We start from the raw sequence: 7,224 nt of genomic DNA, 5'->3' as shown, positions 1-7,224 counted from the left end.
AATCACTGATTTAAAGTATCATTAGAAGCATATATTCTATGAATTTTTAGATCTGCTTTTAGAATTTCTGTCCTAGAATAGAATACATTGATTTTTCTGTCTACTCATCACTAATAATACACTTTTAATTATAGTAACTTTTTATATGTTTAACATCTGCCAAGGCTAGTCACTCATTACTAATTGTTTTTCAATATTTTTTGGTTATTTTTGCATAGCTCTTCTTTAGGCTGAACTTAATAGTCATTTTGTCAAGTTAAGTTCTTTTTTGCTTGCTCTCTGCTTTCTGTTTCCCAAATTTGGTTGGAATTTTCATTGGAATTGTGTTAAATTTACTTATTAATTTCTGGGAAAACTGACTGACTTAGGATGTTAAGTCTCTCAGTGTGATGCCCGTTCTCCCGTGAATGCTATGGAAGCAACACTGTGTCGTAGGGAACAACCCGATGTCATTCCAGTACCCAATCAGTGGTGATCGTGTCCTATTCATGCCACAGTTTTCTCACCTCAGATGCTGAAAAACATAAATACCTTTACATATCTGAGGCTTTATTGTTTATGGGTTTTTTTGTGATTTATTATCCTTTGTTTGATAGAATATGTATACCCTTCCTTCAATTCTAGGATTTTCTGTCCAGTAAAAAGTGAGATTATGACTTGACACACAGCTTCTGATTCTAGTGAGGGAGGAGAAAGGTACAGGAGACCACTGCTTCTCCCCTAAAAAGGAGAGTAAGCCAGAAAAGCCACAGAACCGTAACTTGAAAAACTCATCAGACACAATAGCAACCCAAGTGTCCATAGATGGATGAATAAACAGCGATGATATCTACATACAATAGAATATTATTCAGCCCTAAAAAGGAAAGACATTCTGACACATGCTACAACATGGATGAACTTTGAGGGTATTATGCTACGTGAAGCAAGCTAGTCACAAAAGGACATATATGAATGATTCCAGTTACATGAGATCTCTAATTAATAGAGTCAGAAAGTAGAATGGTATTTGTGAGGGGCTGGGGGGAAGGAGAATGGGGTGTTAGAGTTTCATGGTTCTAGAGTTTCAGTTCAGGAAGCTGAAAGTTCCGGAGATGGTTGGTGGTGATGGTCGCACAACAATGTGGACCTGCTTAATGCCACTGAAATGTACGTTTAAAAGTGAGTAAAATGGTAAATTTTATGTTATATATATTTTACCACAATTCAAAAAACCCTCAGAGAACTGAGGACAGAAAGAAATAAAGGAAAATATAATCCAGAAGCAAAAGCTATTTCTGGGAAGAAAGAGCCAGGAAGTAGGAGGGAGAGAAACATGCCAGGGGCAGGGATAAAAAGCCAGTTGAGCTTCAGATAACTTTTTAAAAAATTAAGTGTTTTATTGACCTATAATTGATGTACAATAACTTTCAAATCTCTAAAGTGTAACACTTGATACTTTTCAAAGTCATTATACACCCATTAAACTATCACCACAATCGAAATAATGAATGCGCTACCTCCCCAAATTTCTTTGTGTCTTCTTTGTAATCCTTCCTTCTCAACTTCTCCCCTCCCTCTGCCCCCGTCCCCGGGCAACCAATGATGTGCTTTTTGTCATTGGTTTGTATTTTCAAGAATTTGATATAAATACTGTCTTGCAGTATGAACTCTTTTAGGATTGGCTTCTTTCACTTCACGTAATTATTTTAAGATTTATCTGTACTGTCGAGTGCATCAATAGTTCATTCCTTTTTACTGTGGAGTAGTAGAGTATTCCATTGCATGGCTATACCACAATGTTTTTATCTGTTCATTTGCTGATGGACATTTTGGTTGTTTCCAGTTTTTTGCTGCTACAAATAGAGCTGCTGTGAGTATTTGTGCACAAGCACTTAAGATTTGTGTACTTTATTATATGTAAATTATACTTCAATAAACTTCAAAAATCCAGCCTATAGATAAGGGAAAGCACAGCAATGTTAGCAAAGTGCCCATAGTCATGAAGATACTGGTGACTGGGGATGCTAGCACGAGCCAGGATGAATAGCTCGGGATTGGTAAATTAGCTCACCTTACTTGTGAATTTGCATCAGTCACTTAATTGTTTCCTTTGTGAAAAGAAGAGGCTAGACTATATGACCAAGAAGTAGGTGGTCTTATTATTGCCCACATCTTGTCATTCTTGAGTGGCAGATGAAGCCCTCTTAATAATTACGCCAGGAAAAGAGTCGTAAACTGCTCCTGTCCTGGCAAATGGTGATGAACAGTTACTCTGTCAGGAAGGGTCCCTACGCTGTGCAAGACCATGTGAGGTGACAGCCTCAGCATCAGCAGCGCTCTGGATCTAAGAGTTGGTCTTCTGTGTGATCTGATGACTTATCAGCATAGCTGCGTGCAGGGCTGTGAGAGGGGTTTGAGAAAGGCCCGGCCCTTCGTCAGTGGGCTGCTGCCCTCCACACCTATGGAAAGACAAAGACTTTCTAGTAGTAAGACATTGACACCTCTAGGTGAAAAACTTGTTGAAATGAAGCTAATATCTCAATAGGATAAAAAATGGATCCCGCTTTCCCCTGCTCTGATAATATGAAAATAATGGGTCTCCTTTACAACAGTTACTTCTTTTTTTTCAGTCTTTGGAGACAACCGATTAACCTGTATTTATGAAACTCACAGACATTATAGTGTTACCTCTGTGCTGCCAAAGCTTTGAAGGGACAGAGAAGAAGGTCCTAAGTGATAGGGTTCTACCCATTCTGAAATATAATGTCATGTTGATGGAATTCATTTACTAAAGGAGACATCTGACTAGAGTCCATTCCTAGAAAGAGCCCGATGGGTGATACACATTTGTACATAAAAGCAACAGAGACTAGAAAATATCTAGGTGGTGACTGGAAAGTGCTCCCAAAGTTAGTGAACCTCCCTGAGGTCCTGGGAAGGAGTGGGATTTAAATGAGGGAACAACCACTGTGCAGAGTTAGGTGGGCCTGAGACTCTTGTAAATAAACACGTTAATTTATAGATCCGTCCAGTCTCTTAGTCAGAGCAGGAGGTAGACTTCCAGTCTGTATGCTGCTAAATAGGACCCCTGTGTCCCCAGACATGTCCCAGTGGATGTGTCCTGTGCTAAGGACCAGGAGGGGAGATTCTAGTCCGGGGTCCGCCCTGGGAAGGTCAGATGGCCTGATGGTTTCGTTAGGGTCAGCATGACCTTGGGAGGTTAGTAACCACCTTAGAGGCTGGTAGAGAGCAGAAAATGAGACCATGTTTTAAAATCCTCCAGCATCGTCCCTGGTACATCGTCCCATGAATTCCACTACGAGAAAGTTAGCTCTCAGGTGCTACATGGAACCTCTATGGTTCTTAACCTTTTCTGTGCTGTTGAATCTCTTTGGCAGCCCAGTGAAGCCCGTAGCGCACGTCTCATAATTTGAAAAATGCAATTATATTGCATATAACTATCAAAATAGTAAAAACCAAATTTTTGATATAGCCATATATATATATATATTTCTTAAATTAATACATTAAATAAGATCTAGTGGTGCCTTAAATCCTATTTATTTCAAAGTAGTGATGAACATATATTTTAAGACACCTGCTGCATTTACTATGATATGAAAATAGCTGGATTTCTATTGGTGACCGAGTCCCAGGTATTGCTGGTACCACTGTGACTTGGTTGCCTACTTTCATCATTGAAATTTGTTAGTTTCAGGTAGAGGTTAGTAAAAATAAAGATGTAATTTGTTTCCCATCCAGATTCATGGACCTCTTGAATCCTGTTTAGGGTGAGCAACTGTTTTCCAGGACTCAGGACTTTCAGTGCTAAAATTGGGAAAGTCCCATTCAAACTGGGACCCACAGTTGGTCACTCAGTGGACTCCAGGTTAAGCCTCCCTGCTCTGGGAGCTCCACAGGAAGATGTAAATTTCTCTCTCAAAGGCAACGTATTATCCCACCATTACCGTTCCATCTAACAGGAGGAATTAGAATTAGCTCCAATGACCAGACTTACCAAATGATAGATTTCCTTTAAATCCACTTTCCTTTAATTTTTAAACAGTTGTTTTGTTTTTAATTTTCAGTGGATCCTGTTGTGTTTTAATTGCCGTTGTTGGAATGCTGACAAGTTAATTACTATTGTAACATAACGTTGGTTGTTTCAAATGTAAGCAGTAGCCTTTTGATTAGAGGAGTCTGAAAGCCAAGCACAGGACAGGGATGGGCTCAGAAAAGCCACAAATGCCACGGGATGGAGGAGGCTAGACCCCGACGGGCCCGCAGGAAGTGACGACGCACTTCGCTGCCGGTGGCCATGTACTTTTTTCAGCACAGTCATTCAAAGGGGCACAGAGTAAGAGTCAAGGGACTTAGATTCCAGTCTTGCATCTGTCATTTACAAGCTGTGTAATGTAGGAGAAGTCAGTTCATTCCTCTGAGCCTCTGAAATGCCTTCTGCTGTGAATATCCTCCAGTTGTCAATCAGAGAAGCCATACTCTAGTACCCATTCACTTAGAAAGGCTCGTCCTTCGGCATTCTGTTTCCAGAAGGAGGAAAAGAAGGATGCTGGGGTTGCAAGACGTTTCCCTCCCCTCCACCCGCTTGGAGCCACGTCTCAAAGTGCCATTAGTCGTGGTTCCTGGAGCTGCTGCTCCAGTTCTGCAGGCTTCCCACAAGGAGTGTTATTGGCACCCATCCCACGGAAGTTATTTGTGACAACTCTGTGGAGATTGATATTCTTGAGTGTGGCTGTAAAAGTGTGTAGGCCTATTGACTTTCCCTGTTTAGCTTCTATTGTTTGGTTGAACATTTTAGCCAATGGCTAAATACACCTCACTCTGGGGTCCCATTGCTTCATCCAGTCAGGGTGGTCATTTATGGAGAGGGCTGAGCCGTAGGTAAGGCTGCAATATCCTCTGAGGGAATTTTAACATGTTTTTAATTGTATTCTGAATAGAATCATTGGATTTTTTGGGGGTGAGGGATGGCCCTTGATTAATATGCTGGTGTCTATCCTTCCAGGTAGGGGTATGAGGGAAATTCCATCATCAAATATCTGAAGAGATTTCTGAATATATTTCCTCATGAAAACTCTATTAGCCGGTGAGCTTCATGCTGGAATTAAGTGTCATGTACTGACTCCTCAGAGCTCTTTAGAAGAAAAGCGTTAACAACAGCAGAACTTTCTGCTGAGTGGAGCAGGCCGACTGCTGGGGAGTAAATTCTATTCCATGAGGCTGTTCCGTGCAAAGACCACACACACTGAGCCACACTGTCTTCCTGCCTCTGAAACTGAATGAAGCGTTTTCTGTTGGCAGAAATGATGCTTCCAAGGAGATAGGATGAGCTACTGCAGGAACTTTCCAGATACAACGCTAAGAAGAGCCTCAGGTAATCTGAGCAACTGTGCAATTAACAAACACTTATTGAGCACCTCCTGTGACTGAGTCAGAGCACAGGACAGGACGAAGTGTGGGGCGTGGTCCTTGCCTTCAAGGAGCTTACATGAGTTGGGTTGTAAGGTACAAATCATACAATACAAAGCAGGATGAGCCACAGGCCAAAGGATGAGCAAACCCAAGGACTGCTGTCCGTGGTGGAGACTCAGGGCAGAGTGGGAGGAGAACAAGCCCATGGGAGGAGGAGGAACTGGGAATGGGGAAAGGCGCTGTGGCTGGGCACCAAGAAGTAAATAGGGACGATTTCTATATGCTCGCCATCTTTTGGTGATACCTGTTTGTGCAAGTGTAGTCTAAGGTATTCTATCAATCTGGATAAGCTAAGTTATATTTTGGTAATAAATGAACCCCTAAAGGTTAACAACAGAAGTTGGCTTGGCTCACTAGAACACCGCTGGGAATGCAACATCGCAAATAGGTTTCTGAAGATGTCATTTTTCTATGAGGCTGTCCGGAATCTGCCCAGCCCAGCTTCTGGCCTCTCTTTCCACAGCCACTTTCTCCCTTCCCAGAGGGACTAAGTCTATTTTTCTTCACACTGCTGCCACCTATTTTATCCCTTGAGCTTCTTGTGTGTCGCCATACTGGCAGATGAGGCCAGACTCTTAGTTCCCAGCTCCTGGGGTTATTCTGATAATTCTCTCCTCACATGGGCTGCGTCTTGGGGTACTGTGGGCTTTCTCAGTCATGTCCCAAGGGCCTGGCTTGTGGGACACCATCACAAGCCTGAGATGGTTTGGCCTGCGCCTCTCAAGGGCCATCCTTGGTTACAAAACAAGGTGAAGTCTGGAAGTGAAGTCTTCACTCATGTGAAGATGCAGTCAGATTGGAGTTATGTACTACAAGCCCAGGGGCACACGAGGACACCAAGCTGCGAGCTGAGTGGGAGGGGGGGCTCTGGGGAGTTAATATGTGAGGAAGGTCACTGCAGTCAGAGGAAACAAATGAGGAGGACTTCCCTGAAGCCGGGACTATTTAAAGGGCTGCCAGAGAGTTCTACCCACAACAGTGAAATAGTCCAAGCACTCAGCAAATGGAACATAGGGAATTACAAAGGTTAAAGAGAAGGAGGAAGTTTTTGGTCCCTTGTTCCTGGTTGGTAGTTCATCATTCTCTTCTTGAGACCCTCCTCCTTTTATACCCAAGACTCACTGAACTTACCTTTTCCTTCATCCCTTCTCCTTGCTTTAGAGTTGCTGGATCTGTCATGTGGAAAATATCTTCTCTTAGTTAGGGCTGGACCAAAGAGTGAGAACAGACAGGCCATGTAGTGTTCCCTGGCACCCGTGGGCCACTTCCTGCTCTAGGACTTCCAGGAAAGTCCTAGGTGGGGGGAATGTCTCCCATCTGGGAACCCTCAGCCACCTACAGGAAAGACTATTTAGGCTATTTCCTCTTAGAAGCCTTCACATTCTATGTAGTTTTGTCTCCTAAGAATGAAGCACCCAAGTAGTCATGCTGGTCTTGACATACTTGAAGGCAGAAAACTTTCTTGTATAGGTTCTATTTTGAAAGATGTAATGCTTCCAATGGGGTGAAACAAATTCATGTGGCTGTTCCAGTTTCTGATTTTATTTAACTCTGACTTTTCTCCCCTTGAAGTCACTCAATCACTCTCCTTTACTATCTTCTACACTTTGTTAAAGATAGTTTTGGTGTGCCCCATTTTTGAGAAAAATATCTCCAACTAAATTTCCACCTTAGTTCCCAACAGGTTTTGTTTGCTGATTAGGTCACAAAGGTTTCTGGAAGCTAAGTCAGACATATTAGTGTTTGTGA

Source organism: Rhinolophus sinicus, chromosome 4, assembly GCF_057876585.1.
Source record: "Rhinolophus sinicus isolate RSI-liver-muscle chromosome 4, RSI-T2T, whole genome shotgun sequence".
Classification (NCBI taxonomy): domain Eukaryota; kingdom Metazoa; phylum Chordata; class Mammalia; order Chiroptera; family Rhinolophidae; genus Rhinolophus; species Rhinolophus sinicus.
This window is presented reverse-complemented; position numbering follows the sequence as displayed.